Source organism: Paramormyrops kingsleyae, chromosome 4 (assembly GCF_048594095.1).
Source record: "Paramormyrops kingsleyae isolate MSU_618 chromosome 4, PKINGS_0.4, whole genome shotgun sequence".
Classification (NCBI taxonomy): domain Eukaryota; kingdom Metazoa; phylum Chordata; class Actinopteri; order Osteoglossiformes; family Mormyridae; genus Paramormyrops; species Paramormyrops kingsleyae.
The window spans coordinates 217,589-236,234 of NC_132800.1; positions in this window are offsets into that span (position 1 = coordinate 217,589).

Here is an 18,646-nt window from a genome sequence, read left to right on the forward strand (position 1 = left end):
ACCTCTACATGGGATAATCTCTAATCCCAGGATCTGTGATGTGTATTCTGATTGTTCCTGGGGTAATCCCACAACCAGCAGTGTATATTTCATCTGTTCATAGGATAATCAGAATCAGAACTTTACTGCCATTATGTACCAACATACCAGAATTGTTTGTGGTCCAATGCCAAACATGAAGTACATAATATTAAAGGAGAAACACTTCACAGAATACTATGTATAAAAATAAGAATTCAACAAAGCACACAAACATGTACAGAGGACCTCCACGATCATACAGATGATAGAATGAAAGAGATCTTATGACAACAATGAACATAGAAGAGGAGAATTATCCCTGGCTGAATGGACTGCATGTGAGTGACAGGGATACTGAAGTACTAGGTGAGTTTATTTATCCCTTCTGTTCCTCTTCTGATCAACATCCTTGTTTATTAAATCAGCATTCACGTAGTGCTATATTTACATCAAAGTGAAGTGCTGCTTTCTAAATTCCATTTTTAAAATGAATCCTGGGTCCAGATTATGGAGAAGTGCCTACTGGGAATTGCATTACAGAAATGATGGCAAAATCGTAATTTTATGACTTCTACTAATAGTGAATGGCTCGCAGTGTTAATCACTAGCAAATGCACCACACAAGCATTCTATGTTCTTTTAGCGCCCCTTGTGGTGAAAACTCCTGCTGATTAAAAGATGGTAACATTAGCTTTGGCTTGGTTCAGCAAGCAGGTAGGAGAACCCGTGTCTGTAAATAGCCTACAGTATGTGAGATGGACTTCCATTCCGTCTCAAGTGTCCCCATGCTTCTTGGAGTTCAGACACAGAGTAGGACACCTGAGTGAAGTGTTGTGGTTGTGATGGGCTCTGCTCTGGCAGGAGGTCATCTGAGCACGGGAAGGAAGAGCACAAAAGGACAGGGCTCTACAGTAGGCAGGTGGCCCAGTGCATACTGGGTGTATATAGCTGGGTCACCTTCCTTCAGTGTGGCCTGTGAATAAAATCCCTGAAAACTGAGCTTTACCTTCATTCAATGAGAAGCACCTCTTAAAATATATTTGTCTATAGTCCAAATGAAATGTTGAGAGGGGGGCTCCTTTAATGTAAAGTGTTATTACTGCTTGAGGAGCAGCACTGATGGCTTTAATCTTGGACGACCAATATACTCTTGCTTTTTATGCCATAAGCTTCTACTTGTTGCCATTCTCTACATGTCCTTCTGCTAGTGAGGTACTCACACGGTCTAAAGGGCAGGTGCTCAAACAGGGCTGTGTGGTTCTCAGTGGATTTTGCATGAACTTCAGTTATTGAAAAGGGACAGATTATTTAAACATACTGCCAAAGGAAGGCATCATTTTATGAAATTTGAAATAAAAAACACACACACACATTTGTATTCATATCTTTGTGTGGACTTTCATGTCATTTCTACAGGAAAAGTTTTTTGATTGCAGTCATGGATTTTTATAAAACTTAGTTTCCCCTTGTGGGGACTGATAAAGTGGTCCGCACATTGTCAAAATAACAGGTTTTACATTACTATACAAACACAAACCGATGAATGCTTTAACATTATTTTCTGCAAGAGTTTCAGACTCATCTGTTTATTTTTATATACCCACTTAGTGTACAGTGAGGGATTGGGTGCAAGGTAAGAATAACTTGGGAAGCCACACCTGTTACCAAATCCTTCAATGTGGGCTAGTGCAGATATTTGGCAGCTACAACAAAAGCTGCATGTGAACAGAACAAGGCAGTGGTGTGAACAGATCTTTGACTCATGATGCAGTGCTCTGCTCACTCTTGGAACACACTCTTGCACACTTTGTAGTAAGCAGTACCCTAAAACACTCTTTGGGGTCATTTCGTACCTTAGAGGGGTTTAAAACTCCATTTAACCGTACTAAATAGCAACATATCATGGTGAAATCAGCAAAACTAAAAGTTATTCAGATTAATAATAATTGCATAATTGTCTGTTTAATCTGATATTATAATTATTGCGATACAGTCACATGACCTTTCACCACGTGCAGATTCATTTCATTCCATCACTCTGTCTGGGTACTTAACATTTTTGTTATGTTTTTTTAAACTTTGTTGATAAAATTTGATGAAATTTGGATGGCATCTGGCTTGTGTTAATATTTTGTTTATTTTTACTCTAAAATATAATAAACATTGTGGTATGAACTGTAGAGGGGAAAGTGTGGGCAAAGTATCTTGGTGTATTCTCGGGTAAGTAAAAGCATACAGTAAATCGCTGGCTTATTATTCATCATATATTATTGTATACATTTTTGCTATCTTAATATTGTCCTGTTACGTTAAGCCATTTATTCTGTGTTGTAATGTTAACATTACAGTGCTGTGCCTGTTTTCATTATTACGACTAATTTGGTTTGATTGCACATAAGTGAATGTTTTGTAGGTAAATTACACATCGATTTATTTGCTGTTGCATTATATTTATTCACTAGGTCAACCACTCCCAGCAAACTTGCGTTACTCCCACAAGAACCATGTTTCTTATCAAGAAAGTTGGAGAAGTTCACACTATACTATGTTTTACATATTTGTTTGCGCCTGGATGGTAGAGGCTGTTCATGCTGAATCCAATTAAACATTGAAATATAGTTTAGGATTATTTAGAGCGTGTTAAGGCTGTGAGCAAGGAAGCATAGAACACAGAGGTGCAAGTTTTATTATGTATATATTTAAATACAAGTAAAAAACAAAAATCATTTAAGGGCTCAGGAGAGAGGCCGTCGCTTTGAGGAGGTGGGTCAGAAACCACAGGCACCATGTTTATATGGCTTCCAGGGTGAAGAGCTCTGAAAAGCAGAAATAAAAATGTCCTTGTTAGTGTGACACATAAAGAAATACGACATCCTTCAATATGCTGATCCCCTTCCTCATCATTTTTTCCTCCTCTAGTCACTATCAATGGGAATTCCATTGATCCCTTCCTCTTTTTTGAGTGGACCTCCTCACTCTCCATCTCTGTCTGTTCTCCTATTTTACACCTCTTCTTCTCCTCTCTCCTTTGCCTAGGCTCCATGCTCCTCATCCTTCCATTCATGTTCTCGTTTTCTTTCACACTTCCTTCCTCTGCCTTGTCTTTCTTCTCTTTCTCTCTCATGGCAACAATCTCTTCTGTACACTTACTCAAAAACCCCTTGATTTCCATTTCCAGCTCAGAAGCTGAATTTTCTAAATCTTCTAATTCATGCAATATAAAATCCACCATCTCCCTCAGTTTCTCCTCTCGTCTTTCCTCCAAGAAATCAATGCACGTTTTCACATCCATTATGAATCTGAGGGTACAAGACAAGCAGCCGTTTATGACCTGTCTTAAACCGAAGACTCTCCCAATTAGGCTCCCTCACAAATGAGTGTGCAAACTGCAAACATGCAGAGTGGAGGTATGAAGCCATCCAGTGAGCCAATACACCTTTCATATGCCATTCATATTTTGCATATTAATTACGCACAATATATACAGTTAGTGAAGCGTAGTATATTTAAGTAATATTCAAAAAATTATTGACCATATTAATCTGCTTCTCTAAAAGAATTACTTCTCAAGCTGGACTGTACTCACCGTTTCGGATCAAACTGAAGTATTCTTCACACTTGATAGTGAAAAGAATATTATAAAATACTATTTCACTAATTTTGAAAAACTTCAAAAACGCAGAAATATTTGAAAGTCTACTGAAGCCAAGTCCTATTCACAATCAGCGGTGGCCATAGGCCTGGCTTTTGATTTCCCGCAGCTTTGACACTGGGTTCTTGTTTAAAATCTCACTGATCTGATTTTCCGTAATGCTTTTTAAGAAAAGGGGGACTATAACGGTCTCATTTTAAAATGTCACAGCTCCAGAGTCGTGCCGATGATTCCTGTGATATATGGACCCCTGCAGACAGTTTTAGCTGCCCACAGCTTCCCACATTGTTCACCATTTGGAAGTTTTTGCTTCCTCAATTTTTCTGAATATTTTAAACCAGTAACTCTGTGAAAAAGTTGGGCTTAGACTCTCCTGAGAGTAGGTTGGCTTTCCAAGGCTATGCAGTCCCACACACACACACACACACACACACAGTCATGTAATCATATGTTTTTGGGCACTGCTCATTCATTTTTATGGGAAAAATGCTAAATAAGTAACCAAGCAAAATACTACAGTTGTTGAATTTTTTTTTTCTCATTGGAGTCATAGATTTTTATTAAATTGAGTTTTTCCTGATGGGGACCAGGAAATTGGTCCCCATAAGGGAAAAAAACAGGTAATCATCATGTTGTGGGGACATTGTGTCCCGATAAGGTAAGGTATACCTGCTCACACACACAAACACGCAGACACACACACACACATATTGGTGTACCTATCTAAATGGGGACCTTCCATTCATTTCTATGGGTGAAAAAAGACTCTAATCCTATTGACGGGACACATAACCCCCACCCAGCTCTAACCTTAACCAAAAGTAAGTTTCGAGTTTTACCAAACTTTGGGGACATTTTGATCAACAAATGTGATCTGTGCAAAGCCAAACAGACACCGACACACACACACTGATCAACATTAAAAGCACTGGCAAGTGAATATGCAAAATATGTAAAAAATAAAGTAAATAAATAAATAAATAAATTGATTATCTCATTACAATGGCAGTACAATATGTATGTGTGTGTGTGTGTGTGTGTGTGTGTAAATCCCTCATCCTACTGCCTTGAATGAGAGGATTTTTGTCACTCTATCTGGTGTTTTTTTTTTTTTATCATTCCAATTTTTTATGAGTATGTCAATTTATTCCTCATAATGTCGCATCATTGTTTGCTATTTCTGGTTTGATTAGTGCTTTTAAAAACACAAATTTCCACTTATGCTACTGTAATAAATGGAACTATTTGTTCAATTAATGTTTTCTAGGGTCCTAATTTAAAGTATCACACAGAATCAAGGACTAAATTTGAAGACACAGATGCAGCAGCCACAGATTTCCACATGTGCTCCGTCAACAACTTGAGATACTGCTGTTCCTACGGTAAGATGATGTTCTGTCTGCGAGGGAGCTTGGAGCAGCAAAAACAAGGACCGGCATCATTACCGCAAAGATCATTACCGGGCGCACACACGCCCACACACACAAGCCAATTTAGAGACACTAATTTACCTAAGTACACCTCTTTCAATCTTGGGAGTAAAACAGAGGATCCAGAGAAAATTCATATAACACTAGGAGAACATGCAAACCTCACACACAGAGCAAAAGTGATCTTTGACTCCCAGCCCCCAAAGGTGTGATGTAACTTATGTGTCCTGAGCCTCTGTGCCGTCCAGACCCGAAAAATCACCCAACCATCAGTTTGTTTGTACTGGGCAGAGTCACCTGGGGCTCGTGCCAAGCAGCACAGGGCACAAGGCTGGGGTACATCCTGGGCAGGATGCTAGTCCATCACAGGTCATATACACACACACTCATACACTATGGGAAATTGTAGATGCACCAATTAGCCTAAACAATGTCTGCAGGAAAACATTCATGCATACACCGAGCAGCAGGGGCATTGCTAGAGATTGTGGGCCCCATGAAGGCATATCATATTGGGCCCCCCAGTCCAGACCAATCCAGCTATTCTCCCAATTTTTTAGGCCGCCTGTCATTCAGGGGCCCTTGGAATCATTGTAACTTTCCCCTGCCATTACGGCACCCCTGCCAAGGAGTGATGAGATTCAAAGCCCCAAACCCATCGGTGACAGACAACAGGGCCACCAGCTAAGCCTCCATGACACCCTACTTTCAAGTCAATACATACTTAAAAGTGTTGAAGTTTAAATGACCATGTGATAATTTCAATTATATTATATTGGGGTCAAAATGACCCCATATTAGTTTCATCATATTAACACAATTCATGTTTAATTGAAGTTACTGAAAACTACCAGCATTAAAGGATGTCAAACAAGCTTTTAAGTAATAATGTGGATAGTATTGGTAGGATAAGGGAAAACACACACACGCACACAGGTATTATTTTTCTAAACACACAGGTATTTTTTTTTTAAATAATAATTTTATATTATTTTTTTAATCAATCAGCATACCCTATACTGGTATAAACAATGAAATGACAAATGCCTTATATGGAGGGCCCTCTGTGATGTCAACAGAACAGAATTCCGGAACTGGTCAGTGATGTCATCGAAGGAAGATTTTTCTATATAAGAAGCAATTGCACCTTCACATTTCATTCTTAGAGACTCTCTCAAAGGAAGCACTGGTGAAAGAGAATCTAAGCTATATCGTTTGCATAATTTCATTATGGGTTTAAGTTGCACAAAGGTGCAGGGCCCTAAACAAAAAAATGTTCAGGGCCCAAAAAAGAAAGGCACTCTTCTCAGGTTCTGGAAGAAGCTGAGGAGGACTACGCCAAGAGATACAGACACTGCTACCATGGCTGAAGGCGGCATTGAGATGGCTAGTGATTGCCCTGCTGCCAAACAAGATGGTAACGTACAGCAGGAGAGCAGCCCACTTGACAAGGCTGGCTCAGACATGGCAATGGATGACAGAAAGCAGGAGAGCAGCCCTCTGGACGAGGCAGGCTCAGACATGGCAATGGATGACAGACAGCAGGAGAGCAGCCCTCTGGACGAGGCTGGCTCAGACCTGGAACTAGACGACGGACAGCAGGAGAGCAGCCCTCTGGACGAGGCTGGCTCAGACCTGGAACTAGACGACGGACAGCAGGAGAGCAGCCCTCTGGACGAGGCTGGCTCAGACCTGGAACTAGACGACGGACAGCAGGAGAGCAGCCCTCTGGACGAGGCTGGCTCAGACCTGGAACTAGACGACGGACAGCAGGAGAGCAGCCCTCTGGACGAGGCTGGCTCAGACCTGGAACTAGACGACGGACAGCAGGAGAGCAGCCCTCTGGACGAGGCTGGCTCAGACCTGGAACTAGATGATGGACAGCAGGAGAGCAGCCCTCTGGACGAGGCAGGCTCAGACATGGCAATGGATGACGGACAGCAGGAGAGCAGCCCTCTAGATGAGGCTGGCTCATGCTGGAAAAAGGTGACAGACAGCAGGAGAGCAGCCCTCAGGACGAGGCTGGCTCTGACATGGCAATGGATGACTGACAGCAGGAGAGTAGCCCTCTGGATGAGGCTGGCTCATGCTGGACAAACTGTTTTCCAGCAAGCTCACAGAATATATATTTTTTCATAATCATTTTTATATTTGTTTTGAAGAATAAAATATAGTTATTAAGGAACTGTGTGTGGTTTATCTGTTAAACTGACCACTGAACTTTAACATAAACAGAGGAAACATCACATAATGCTATAATCACAAATAACACAAATGCTTCGTCATGAAGCCCTGGGTTTCATCACAAGCGACGCTCTCTGTGAGCGAGTGGAGTCTTTGGCTATGTAGCCGTTCGTGATGGTGTCTGTATCTCATGGCCTGCTGTTCCCTTGCACGCTGCTCTTCCAGTGTAGGTATTGAGGCACTGAGGTTGTCTGTCAGGTGGATGAGGTGAGTAGAGTTGCACCACCTCTTCCAGTAGCTGCTCCAGGACCCTCCCAGGTAGAGCTCAGCCTGACAAATGGTCAGTGTTAGGGTGTACTCACATTTGGCCCGGTTGCCTTATATCATGCCTGAGCATGATTGTTCCCCCCTCCACACTCCCCAACTCGCCTGTGCCCACATTGCGCTTAACGTTCCAGGTCTGAGCATGCTTTCATCATCACTGTGCAATGTTTTGTTTTGAAAAAAATGAAGGAAGAAAAGTGCTATTGCACAGCACAATGGAGCTCATGATTACTGTCCTAATTTTATGGCTGATTTGGAGTCATTTTGGGCACGCAGACACATGGCCATCATATAGAGCCATGCTAGTATGCCACACAGGCATTTTTATTTATTCGTGCTACACATATAAGAAGATAGACCCATATTTTACCAAATATTTTTTTTTTTTTGAGTTTTTGTGAGTTGCATCAAGTTTTTCCTGGATACTCTTGTCAGCCCAAATTTCCAGCAAACACTGTCCCTCTGCTGTATAGCAAAGTCACTCATTGTCACCATGTCTGTTAAATATTTGTTGCTGCCCAATCTGTACTCATCCCTTTTTTCCACAATGCAGTTTTGAGGGGAATAAAAGAAAATTTGGAAGAGATTATGGCTGAGGTGGGAGGGGTCGGCATGATCTCGCCAGGTCGCCTTTTTGTTCTTGGGGCAGATAGTGAATCACTGAGGTTGAGGCTGCAGCCAATGAGCTTCTCTGCTGCTTGGACGATGCCCTGCAGCCTCCGGATGTCTTATATAAAATATTTAATATAAATTGTTGTGTCTAACATTAGGAGAACAGCGATACTGAATGGGCAGTCTTAAGTTCACCACTATATTTTAACACCACGTTCCAGATCTACAATAACATAACCTGAATGTATTATTTTACAAACGACCATTTCAACAGGGTGGCGCGGTGGTTAGTGCTGCTGCCTCACAGCGAGAAGGTCCTGGGTCTGGTCCTGGGTCCTATCTGTGTAGAGTTTGCACGCTGTTCGTGTGAGTTTTCACTGGGGGCTCCAGTTTCCTCCCACGGTCCAAAAATGTGCAGGATAGGTTGATTGATTAGTCTAAACTGGCCCTGTAGTTGTGTGTGCGTGTGCCCTGAGGTGTGTTGGCAACTGCCCAGGGTTGGTCCCTGTCTGTGCCCATTGTTCCTGGGATAGACTCCCTGTGACCTTGGTTGGGATAAAGTAGTTTCAGAAGATGGATGGATGGACAACCATTCTGTTGAATGTATTTCATTATTCTAATTTCAGTTCCAATAATGACTTTACCTTAAGAAGAACAGTGTTCTTTACTTTTTAATCATTTTCCCACTTTTTGCTGCTGTTCTCAAGACGATGACAATAATGATAAACTGAGGTAAGCCTTCAGCAGCATTTACAATAGTATGGTGTCCAGCTAGCAGCATTTACCTGGTCACACTGTAATGGTGTCACGTCGAGGGCAAGGACAGAGGCTAAGACAGGCATGGAGGAAAAGCAAAAGGGGCTTTATTAAAGAAAACTACACTACAGGAAGGGCAAAGGAAACAGACCACAAGGGGTCCAAACAGGGTAGGGAGGATCAGGCAAGAACACTAGACACAGGACACACTGGGGAGCACATGCAGGCAGCAACATCAATGACTGGACTGAGGATCGCAGGACTGAAGGACACTTTTTACAGGACATGTGAGGGAGCAGATGGGACAGCGGGGAAGACAGCAGGCTATACGTACACTAAGATGGGAGACACAGTGGAAGAGGGCAGGACAAGACACCAGATGGGCACTGCTGCGGGACAAGGGCGCAGAGACCGAACACCATTAGGGGACGAGACAGACCAGGATAGGCAGGGGCAACACCAGCACAGGGCACTCTGGGGGCAAGATGGGACACCACTAGGAGAACTGGGGACAGACTAGGGACAACCAGGATGATAGAACGTACATCACACAGCAGGACAGGTCCACAGACGAGTGATAACACGGGACAAGAAACATTTCGTGTGGATTACAGGAGCCGGGGAAGACGAGAACGGCCGTTAACGGGGCCAGATAGAGGACACAAGCGGGGCAAAGGGCCATATGGACTGCTGACCCGACAGGACAAGACCACGCAGGAGTAAAGAAATGGATCACGATCGGGTAAGAGAGAACTAGGACCAAGACGAAAACACAACAGAACACCATAGAGACACACTGGGTACACAGCAGGGCAAACATGATGCTCAGACAGGGGCACCGCACTAACAGGAACCAAACACGGGCAAGAAACCAGAAAAGACAGGGAACGCAGGGCACAACTGACACACAGACTAACACAGGGTGGACAGCTGAAGAACAGACAGACAAGGGAGAACCATGGGCCCAGGAGGAGTCAAGGTGGGACAGGGCACTGGGGCAGGAACTGAGGCAGGGTAAGCGAACAAACATGGGGGCGCTACAGGGTGAGCTGGAAATGGGCTTTGGGAGAACAAAGGTGGGACAGGACCTTGGGGCAAAAACTTATCTGAGGCAGGAGGGGACAGGACTGAGCTAGGGGGTCTGCTGGTCCCCAGAAAGCAGGGCGTTGACCCTGGGACACGAGCCCCTGCTGGGTCTCGGGAGGCCAGTAGGGCCAGATCGAGCCAAGGGGAAGGCAGGGTTGGGGCCGAGAGGCACTGTGGGCATCGCCAGGATGGTAAGGCAGTGGGGCGCTGTCGGGACCATAGGGCGGGGAGGGACACCGTCGGTACCACAAGCCTGGGACCTGAGGGTGAAGGGGAACCTGCAGGGCAAGGACATGGACGGGGGCAGGAACAGGAACCAGAGAAACCGGAGCGGTGGCCACGGATGGTGGCTTTTCCCAAGGACAGTGGGCTGGAAACGTCTTGGACCTGGAGTGAAGATAGAAACAGAGGAAGGGAAAAAGCAGAGGGTGTGGGGGGAACAAGACTGCAAGACAAGTTAAAGTTTATGGGAACACAGGTGACCTGTACAACATGCCATCCATGAGGGATAGGGTGCTTAATAAATAAACAATAAATAAAACACAAATACATAACAGGGCTAATCATTTTTATGTGTGTGCAGTTTAAACAAAATGAAATCAAATTAAATTACCTGGAGATTTTGGAAATTCTGGAATTCTGAAAATTAATACTTTAAAGAGCAGTTTACAAATCTACTTAGAAATATACATTTTTTTCTTAATAAACGTTAAACATTATTATGAAACATTCCACATATCTCAAAATTTATCATACTTGATTTATTATCTTAGATACTGTTTCAATTATTTAATGTTTCCTAAACAGCAGCAGCAGAACCACAACTTCATCTTTTTCGTATTTTGGCTCTTCTCTATGTAATGAGCTCTACACGCTCAACTTTTATATTAATTCCCCACCACTTCTACCTCTTCTATCTCTACCTGACCCACATCTATCTCTACACCGCCAGTTTCCTCCTGACCTCCTTCTCTATTTATAATCTCAACTAGTACATCATTTACTATAATTTCCAATATGGTTACATCACTCACCATGTCCGCACCCTCAATAATTACCTCCCCTACTTCTACCCCCACAATCTCAACATTTACATCCCCAGAATTTACTTCTGCAAGCCCAAACTCACACACTTGGACTTGCACAGCCTCCACCTTCACATTTCCTTTCGTATCCTCTGCCTTCAGGGAAATTATCCCCCCCTCCACCTTAACCACCTTCACATTCACCCCCACCTCACCTTGCTTCCCCTTGCTTCCATTTTGCATTTTATTAATGCCTACATTCAGGTCTGCGGCCTCCACCTGTACACTGGAGGTCACCCCCACATGTTTTTCCCTCTCTGCCAGCTCCACCTTTTCCCCACTAATCGCACCCTTTACCTCATCTATCCCCTGAGTGCTCCTATTCTTCCTGACCTTCTTCTTTTTCTGAAGGTAGTACGTCTTATAAATTTCCCACTCTTCAGATGTCAGGCCGTAATTGCTCTGAAGAGTCTCAGAGCCTTTCATGCTCATACCCTCCCCTCCCTTACACCAGTCAGTCACACCTCCCAGTCCCCCCATAACCTCCCCAGTCTGGACAGTGGGGGGTGTCGCTGGTGAGTACTCCTCCAAACCTTCCTTATCTCCCCAGTCGATCACCTCGTCCCACAGGTCCCAGGCTCCCCAGTACTGGTCGTTGGTCCAGGAAACAGCTCTCGCAATTCTCATTCTGGTGAATAAATAAGAACTAATAATTAACTAGCCATATGTGATACTCGCAAAGCCAAACTAGGCACGGTATTTTTTCAACTTCTTTCCTAAATGCTATTCATCAAGAATGCCTATGGAAAGAGATGGAGCCTTCATTAGCTGCTCGTGGCGTCGAGGCTACTCCGGCAGTAACGACCGAATTGCTAAAACTGCTTCACAATACAGTAAAGCTTGCGAAATTATGACGCTGCTTCGATACGCTATAACATCACCATGATACCGAACCTAGCAAAAAGTTAATCTTACTTCAAGAACATGGGACATTTAAAAAGTAAACGTATAGGCGATCTTTTCAGAATAACATCTTCAGATGAAATGCATTATCACAGGCCGGATGAGTATAACCAATCATATCAACCATAAGACTTATTGTTTTTAAGTTTAACACAAATATATTCTCTTACCATTTAAATGTAAACAACCATATTTAGAATAATGGCCACAGCATCTACAGTTTAAACAACTAATTATATATATATTTCAACGATATTGTGCCGCAAAATTTGCATGTACTATATCAGGACATAAAAATAAATATAGAATTAAATATGCTAACAAAACATAATCTGAAGAAATAGCAAGAAACATAAGAAGAGATGCTGCTCACCTCTGCGCCATCTCTCTGTCAGAAAGTTTGTCTTTAAACTGCAATTATTTTGTTTCTATGGAAACCACCGAGAGTTTTAATTGGTCGAATAGTATGAAGATATGTATTGACATTATGTTCAACGAATGAAAACAAAGAATTTTTTGTCAGGGCGGGACGAATTTGAAGCTAGTCCAATCAGGAGTAGTATCTTCAGTTTGTGCTTACTGTAGCTGGGCGTGATTGGATATCTAGCCGCCTTTCAGTCCCCAAATCATATATCTACTTGTCAATAGGAAACCACGCAGCTCTGTCTATAATGTCTGTCTGTAATTTTTTTTATGACATTATGTTTTTGCTAGGCAGCATTACGGTAATGCGTAATACCACTGTATTGGGGGTGTACCGCCGCTGTATTTCCATAGCTGGTTGACGCAATTAGCATTTTTGCGACTTTGGTAGGGCGACGTCAACTCTCAGCGAATTTCATAGGCAACATCAACAATTCAGGAACTAGTAGGTCTTCAGATAGTTGTTCACGCTTTTGAGAAGGAAGACTATAGTTCTTGTTATTCAAATTCTGTATCCTGGTATTTTAAATTTCGAAGATATGTCATATACAAGTTTTTCGAGAGACTAAATTTTGGTTTGATTTCTTTTTTATTCTATGTTAAATAAAGTTCACATAAAACCATTTTAGAATTAGTGCAGTGTTTCGTTTATAGTTAGTGCAGTGTCCTTAAAAACTGCATGTTCAAACCTAAGGCCATGCCATAATAGCTGCTTTGCAGATATTTCATTCAAGAATCTATAGATTATATAGGTAAGCCAGTCTCTGTGTGTGTGTGTGTGTGTGTGTGTGTCTATGTGTGTTTGGGTGGGTGGTCATGTACTGTATATATTATGTTGTGGGGACCAAATGTCCCCACAGTGTTATAAAAACACGTTAATTTGACTTTGTAGGGACATGTTTTTGGTCCCCAAAAGAAAAAACTGACTCAGTTTTATAAAATTCTGTGAATGCAATCAAAGGAATAATAATTCCAAAAGTCTTGTATTTTGTTTGGTTACTTACTGTTACTTCTTGCTTACTACTGTAGGGATTAAGGATTAAGATTGCCATAGTTAGGATTGGGGTTATGCCCATAAAAATGAATGGAGAATCCCCACAAAGACTCAGATACCTAATCTGTGTGTGTGTGTGTGTGCACGCACATGTGTGTGTGTGTGTCTGTTTGTGTGTGTGGATTAGGTTTATATTACATGGTGGGGACCAAATGTCCCCCGCAATGTGATAAAAACCTGTTATTTTGATGCTTTGGGGGTATTTTTCAGGTCCCCACAAAGATCTGTCAATACAATAAAAAACTAAAGATGCCAGAAGTCTTGTATTTGGTTTGGTTACTTATGGTTAAGGTTAGGGCTGGGTAGAGGTTAAGGTTGTCATGTTGGGATTACAGTTTTCCCCATAGAAATGAATGGTGAGTCCCCACGAAGATATAATTACAGACCTGTTTGTGTGTGTGTGTGTGTGGTATCAGATCAGTCCCTGAGAGTTCAGTAGTCTGACTCCATGTTTCTGAGTCTGGGTGTGAAGGCCTGAATGCTTTTCCAGACGCTAGGAGGGTGAAAAGATAATGTGAGGGGTGGGTGGGGTCATCCACAATGTTGGTGGCTTTGCGGATGGAGCGTGTGATGTGAATGTCCATGACGGAGGGAAGAGAGACTCTAATGATCTTCTCAGCTATCCTCACTATCCTCTGGTCTTGTGATCTGAGGCTTAGAAAAACATGTTGTGCTGCTCAACCTTGGCACAATGATATGGGTGAATCATGGACGCAATAGAATTTGGGGATGATTCGTCCATACAGGGTCAGAATCATTCCATACCTCAATCACCTCGTACGTATGTTTGCTAGGTGGAGTTGGAGTTGCTCCTAACTGTGCGCAGTGGAGTTGAACAATCACAACTTCCCAGAATATTACAGTAACTGGAGGACAGTGAACAAGTCTTATTAATTCTATGCTGTGTGAGAGATGTAATCGTCCGCGAGTTCGCCTTAATACACAGGGCATTCAAGCCATTGCTGAATACAAACCCTCAAATGCAGCTCCCTCCACCAGCAACGCCAATATAGAAACTGCCACAAAATCCATGCCCTCTGATAACCAGCCCCTTATATTTCCACCACCGTCGTGGGGACCGTACTACAAAGAGTCAACGCAAGGTAAGCTGCAAAGTGCAAACAAATGTACAACTTACCCTACATAGTGCACTACGTTTACTTTGTTTGTACTATGAGTACAGTCTTTGCACCTTGTCTGTTTGGCACTATATGTCGGTCATTCCTGTTATTCCGTGACTTTTCTGTCCTCATGGTTTACTTATATTTTCTGTAACATGAGTCACATATTTAAAGCAAATATATATTTAGGTCTTCGTTATCACGTAAACAGAGACAATACGTATTAAAACTTTTGTTGATATATGTATTAAGGCTGCCATGATTAGTGGGCGTAGTCGATGACTATCTTCAATATCACTACGCAATTATTGGAGTAGTTAGTCTCTAAAGCCCTGCAGTGACATGTAGTTTGTTGTTGTCAAAATGGGAGGGGCCGATACAAAGCACGGGTCTTAGGGAATTCTGATTAAGTATACACGCTTATTAATCCTGTTAATATAATTAGCATACACCCACTATTAGTGTAAATAAATGCACAAACCGCAAGGCTTTATCAGCAAGGTTATGCTGTGTTTGTATGAAATGTCTTTTTATATATCATTATTGTTTCAGTTTAAGCTGTAGCCATTTGTGCACGAATCTCCTTGCGTCAGAGGAAGCTGGAAGTGGGGTGTGACCTTTATGAAGCAGAATGAGACAGATGAGTTGTAAAATAAATGGTTACACTAACTGCAGTGAGACCTCTCTCATGCGGCCCTGCTCAATCTGTCTAGTCATACCATAGGAGTCAGTTAAACAGGGAGGTTTGTCTGCAGTGTTGGAACCTGTACAGCCAGTGCTTTGTACCGCTGATGGCCTCTTCTTCACACGTGCTTTGCTGCCACCTGCTGGTCAAAGTTTAATATTGGTTTATTAATTAGTGAAAGTAAAAGTCTTATTGCGTTGCTTATTAATTCTTAAATATATATTTAATGTATTTTCGTAATTATTTTTATTTAATAAATATTCTGATTGAATTAATATTTTTTAAATATTTCAAAATGAAATGTAAATGGTTTGTGGTTTTCAGATCACAGCTTCCTCTCAGAGCCCACCAATCAGTGACCATCTTGCAGTGTGATGTAAGACACGAAATCAGGACCGCCCACTTTTTACTCATTTTAATCTTAAAATATGGACAGTGTGAACTGGGACTTTGCCATTTTGCTCATATCACTTCCTCTGCCAGCACTTGCAGGATGGACTTCCCCTTTGAATCTGGTTCCTCCCAAGGTTTCTTCCTTCTAGGGAGATTTTCCTTGCCACTGGCTTGCTCTCTGTGGGCTTTGGGCAGGGATAAGGTAAAGTGCTTTGAGACAATGTAATGTTGTGAAAATGCGCGACACGAATAATATTGAATTGAAACGAATCACACCAGCTTGTCTCAGCTGACAGCAGCTCTTACTTATCTGATAAGTTGGGGGGGGAGGTATCACATAACTTCTGGTCAACATCAAAAGAAATTTATATATAAAATAATATATTGCATATTGCTGTAACACTCAGTAAATGGGACCTATTATGCTTTTCCCTTTCTATTAGTGTGTTATATGGCTTCAGCTGCATGTAAACGGTCTGCAAAGTCTTTAGATGCAAAGTACATAGCAAAGGGAGTAACTCTCAGCACAGAAACCACTCATCTCTCATCTGCCTAAAACACCTCATTGTAATTCCAGCCCTTACTTCCATGACATGATGAGGTCACCTCATAACACAATCCTTATTGTCTGCCTACCTGCAAGGATCTGTCTGCAGACTGAAAGACAGGGGAATGAAGGGTAAACCGACCAATCAAACCATACTGGACTCATTGGGGGAGGGATTAGACAGAGGGTGAATAGAGATGTGCATTATGAGAAAACAATATGTGCTTTCTGAACACTGAAGCATGCATACTCTATTCTAGTAGATCATAAATATAAAATTATAAACTGAAAGTGAGCATAATAATGCCTTTTAAGCAACAGTAGGCTGCTGTCCATGGTGCTGAAAACCTGAATTGTCAAATTTTACATTCAATTTTTTCACCTGCAACCCTCTTATTTTGTTGGTAAATGGAATGCATTTATATAGCGCTTTTCTACTCTTACGAGTACTCAAAGCACTTTACAATTTATGCCTCACATTCACCCATCCATACACACATTCATACACCGGTGGCAGAGGCTGCCATGCAAGGTGCCAACCTGCACACCGGGAGCAATTTGGGGTTCAGTGTCTTGCTCAAGGACACTTTGATGGGGTCAGGAGGAACCAGGGCTCGAACCTGCAACCTTTCAGTTGCCGAACGATAGCACTACCTCCTGCGCCACCATCTTCCCCACAAGACTAGGGTGATGTGATCAAATTTTTTAGTGTTTGTGAGAACTCTGGCTGCCGCATTTTGTACCAGCTGAAGTTTATTTAAGAATACTCTTTGGCAGTGATGCTCTGTGAAGTCATACAGAGGTGGGTATAGAAAGGATTACAGTGAGTAATAGATGATTTAAAATTTGACAACAAAAAGGCTTTGGACAATCAGTTCAACTTTGAAAAGTTTCTCTCTGTCTCTCTTGCTAGTTATTTCTCTTTACCCCCCAGTCAAGGAGGAATCAAATGCAGAATCACATTGTAAAAGCTCTTTTTGTGTGAACATTAGAAAACAGATTAATACCTATTAATCAGTTTGAAACTTTACATTCAGACCTACATCAGTCAGAAGGAGCAGGCGATGACCAGCCCAACCATCAGCTCTATCTCTGATTTTACAGAATCCCTTGTCAGGGTAACTTCTGAAGTCACGACTAAACTAATTTCCATCTCTGCCTTCAGCTTCACCAGCTAGATTAAACTGATCATTGAGGAGGGAAATACAGTCAAGCCTCACAGTAATGCCATAAAACATACTAAGGTTAAATGTATTAATATTGACTTGAGTAGCTGAATTTTGTTTATCCATTAGAGGGCAGCCATATGCAAGTCATTTATTTGTAGAGCGTATTTAAAATCAACAGGAATTGACCCAAAGTGCTTTCCAGGCTAGAGAGAACTGATTAGCAAGTTCTCCATTCACAGTAAAGTATATAAATAAAATTACATGGAAACATGCATACAAGAAATAAGATAATAAAAAATAATTGAAATGTACAATAAGCAACACATTTAAAAAGTTATGTTAAAATTAAATTAATTTGGGAATAGCAGATCTGAACTGTATTGTGGGGCTAATATATTGAGTGCTACAAAAACAAATAGCAAAGTTGTAAGGAAAGCACAGCAGAGAGAGACCCTGGTATTCCAGTGAGGAATGGATACAGATAAAATAAAACCAAAATATGACACAGAAGGTGAGACTGACCTCAGGCCTCAAGCTGATGAAGGAGGGATGTCTGCCTCTGAGCTGCACACTCAGTGCCACTGAGCCACACGCTGCCCCCCTAGACACCATTAGGGTCTGGATTAGAGACAGCAATAGGCATACTCATATACATACTGTACCTAAACACATCACAGCGATACAGGCACCAATAGGCATACTCATATACATACTGTACCTATACACATCACAGCATTACAGGCACCAATAGGCATACTCATATACATACTGTACCTATACACATCACAGCGTTACAGGCACCAATAGGCATACTCATATACATACTGTACCTATACACATCACAGCGTTACAGGCACCAATAGGCATACTCATATACATACTGTACCTATACACATCACAGCGTTACAGGCACCAATAGGCATACTCATATACATACTGTACCCATACACATCACAGCATTACAGGCACCAATAGGCATACTCATACACATACTGTACCTATACACATCACAGCGTTACAGGCACCAATAGGCATACTCATATACACACTGTACCTATACACATCACAGCGTTACAGGCACCAATAGGCATACTCATATACATACTGTACCTATACACATCACAGTGTTACAGACACCAATAGACATACTCATACACATACTGTACCCATACACATCACAGCATTACAGGCACCAATAGGC